Source organism: Nuphar pumila, chromosome 6 (assembly GCF_984573655.1).
Source record: "Nuphar pumila chromosome 6, dmNupPumi1.hap1.1, whole genome shotgun sequence".
Classification (NCBI taxonomy): Eukaryota; Viridiplantae; Streptophyta; class Magnoliopsida; order Nymphaeales; family Nymphaeaceae; genus Nuphar; species Nuphar pumila.
Window position 1 is genome coordinate 134,329,308 of NC_143254.1, and position 3,331 is coordinate 134,332,638.

Sequence of the window (3,331 nt, forward strand, 5' to 3'; positions counted from 1 at the left end):
CTTTCCTGTTTGTAAGACTGCACCCAAATTCATAGTCAGATATCATTTTTTTTCTTTTCTTTTTTCGTGAGTCAGAGAAAGAGCAGGCACCATGTTTCAGCAAGTCCAAAGCAATTTACCAGAAAATAGGCAATCCAGGCAGATGCACACATATAAAGAAAATATTGGTTGCACCTAACTACACCTTTCTTTCCACTAGAAACCATCCATTTTTCAAGTTTTTTTTATTTTTTTTATCAATCACTATAGATACGATCTACACTAGTTTGTTCAGTCAAAAAATGCTTTGGATAATTTGATTGTTTTGTTTAAACAGGTTTTTAGAGCTTCAAAAATCAACAACTCAAAATGCACCAATAAAAATTTGTCTACACCAAAACTAGTCAATCCTAGTCAAACCATGTCAAATGGACTGTGAGGTCACATTGAACATATGAAGCATTTTTTATGTTGAGAAGGAACATGCATGACTAGGAGCAGAGGCTATGTCACATGGGTGCGGGTGCGGGTGCGGGTGCGGGGATGCGACACTTCAAAAAAACTTGGGTGTGGGGGTGCGGGAGGGCAAAAATATAAAAATAAATATATACATAATATATATAATTTTTAAGTTTTAACAGTTAACAACAGTAACACTAATGAAATAAAAACACAAAAACTTGTTTTTACAATTTTCTGAGTTAAACAGAAAGTATAAACCACCTTTATGTAATTTTATAAAAGTACAACGGTTTTTTATGAAGTTTTAGAAAGCAAACCTCAAAACAATAAATAACATAGGGTCCTAAAAGTAATATTTGATAATAAAATGGACTTTAATAGAAAAAATCAACTTAATTTTTTTTTTAAAACATGTTTTAAGAAAATGAAAGAAGGGTCTCACCCTTCTTATTCTCTTTACTGAAACCCTAGACCTCAGGGTTTCCGCCGGCGACCTCCTTCGTCTTCGCCATCGAGCAGCGGCGCTCAACGAGAGTTCCCGCTGATGATGTCCTCTGCCACCACCGAGTAGCGCCACCCATCGAGAGTTCCTGTCGGAGACCTCTGCTTCTTTCGGTTTTCTGGCAACAACTCGCTAGAGGGGACGAGCTCTCTCGCACAGGTATGGAGCGTCCACCAAGCCGTGGCCAACAGTGAGAGGAAAGACAGAGAAAGGAAAGAGGAAACTAAGCTTTGTTTCCCTTAGTCCTTCAAGGGAGCCCGCCGGTAGAGAGAAGAGGGGAATCACACCCTCTCGCCTCTCGATCTAGCCCAACCACCACCGGCCGGATTCCTGCCGGTGTGAGGTGCGCAAAAGATTACTAAAACCCTCTATTTTTTTCTTTATCCTCTAACCCTTACCCCCTCTATTTTTTTTTTAAATCTACCATCGATCCTACTGTGGTCCGGTGTTGGGGGTTTGCCGAGCGCTATCTTGGGTTTTCAATAGTTGTGGTCGAAGGGTTTGACAACCTTCGACCTACCAGAGGCGGCAAAGACGACGCCGATAGCAGCTTTGATGCCTATCCCTCTTCTGATTTCCTTTTCTGATAGTAAATCCATTAAACAAACGAGTTTCTTTTTTTTTAAGTCTAAAATTTGGATGAATATGACCCTGGGTGCATTGACCGCACTCAGGGTCAGGTTGACCGCACCGGGTGCCACACCCGCACGCACACCTGCGTCGATGCGGGTGCGGCACCTGGTTGGCTGAATCCCTGTGACATAGAGCAGAGGTCACTTAATGGGCATCTCCTTTAGAGACATCAAACATATAAAGCTTGCAATCATAAGGTTTTGCCAGAGAGAATCGTACAGTCAAGTGTAGCCAATACCCTCCAAACCACACACACACACAAATGCACGCATGCATGCACACACATGTTAAGATTAATTTATCATTTTATATATATATATATATATATATTGTTAATTGTACATATATGTATCTATGTATATAGTATAGTATATACGTATATGTTCATATATATATATATATATATATTATGTATATATTGTAATATATTATATGAAGATATATATATATATAATATTATTGGGACCAAGTCAAACAAGTTGACTTGCTCCCAACAGCTAGAATTCTAGCTGTTGGGAGGTCCCTCCCTCTTACTTGAGAGGACTCTTTCTCTCCTCTCTTTCTTCTCTATAAATAGGGGTGGGTGGGTGTCTTGTAAGGTGAGAGAGTGATGGGTAGTTTTAGGTTTTCTGTGTGTTTTTTAGTGTATTGTAGTGAGACCATTATGTATTTATTTCTTTTATGTATTTTATTATTCATTATGAATGAAATCATTTATTCATACTTGTATCAAGTTTTTATATTGTTAGTATTTGGATTTGACTATAATTTGGAATGTCTTGGGTTTCATGTTATTTCGTTACATGGTATCAGAGCAAGGCATCTTGGTCTTGGCATATTGTTTGTGTTTGTGCTTTAAAAGAAAGATTTGAATTAATGTACGGCTTGAACTCAAGATTCTCGTATTCCGGTATGTTTCTTTGGATTATCTATTTTTAATTTTTATGGTATATATTTAAAAAATATATTTAAAATATTGTGGCTATTTATTAAAAATGAATATGTTTTCAAATTGATTAAAATAAAAATTTGTGAAAATTATTGTCTTTTGACATGTTTTTGCGTAAGAATGTTTACTTGAAATATATATATATTTTGATTATGAATATATATATATATGTATTTGAAAAATATTGTAATGATCATTGGTGACTTTATGCACATGTAAAAGCATGTTCTTTAAATTTTATGTGGTGCTTTCATTGAGATGTGCTACTTAAGAACTTTTTTGTATGCGCTCATTAGTCATGACATGGATGGTTTGTATGCTCTCATGAGATTGCTCTATCCGCATATCATCTATATATTCATGTGCCGTACACATATACCTATGCATGTTTTTTATGTGCCATTAATGATTATGTGTCATTTCAAATTTGTTGTTTGGTATTTTAGACATGTTATCAAATTAATTGAAATTAATATTTTCTCTTAAAATGAGTTATTGTTTTATTGGTTCTTACATAAGCATGATAATTTTAAAATATTTTTTTGTTAGTATGTTAGTATCTTTATGATTATTTGTGCATGTTCCTATGCATATCTTATGTGATCCTTTAAAATCTTTTGTATAGGATACGTGGCTTTAAAGTTATTAGATTATTGCATAGACATGAATTTTTTATCTCGTTGTAAGTATTCATGATTATTTGTGTTTATGTATGCTCTTGGTTTTCTCTATGGTTATTTGAAAAATCTCTATATAGATTGCTTATATTGGCTAAACTAATTCTTCATTGTTATTTATGTAATCTT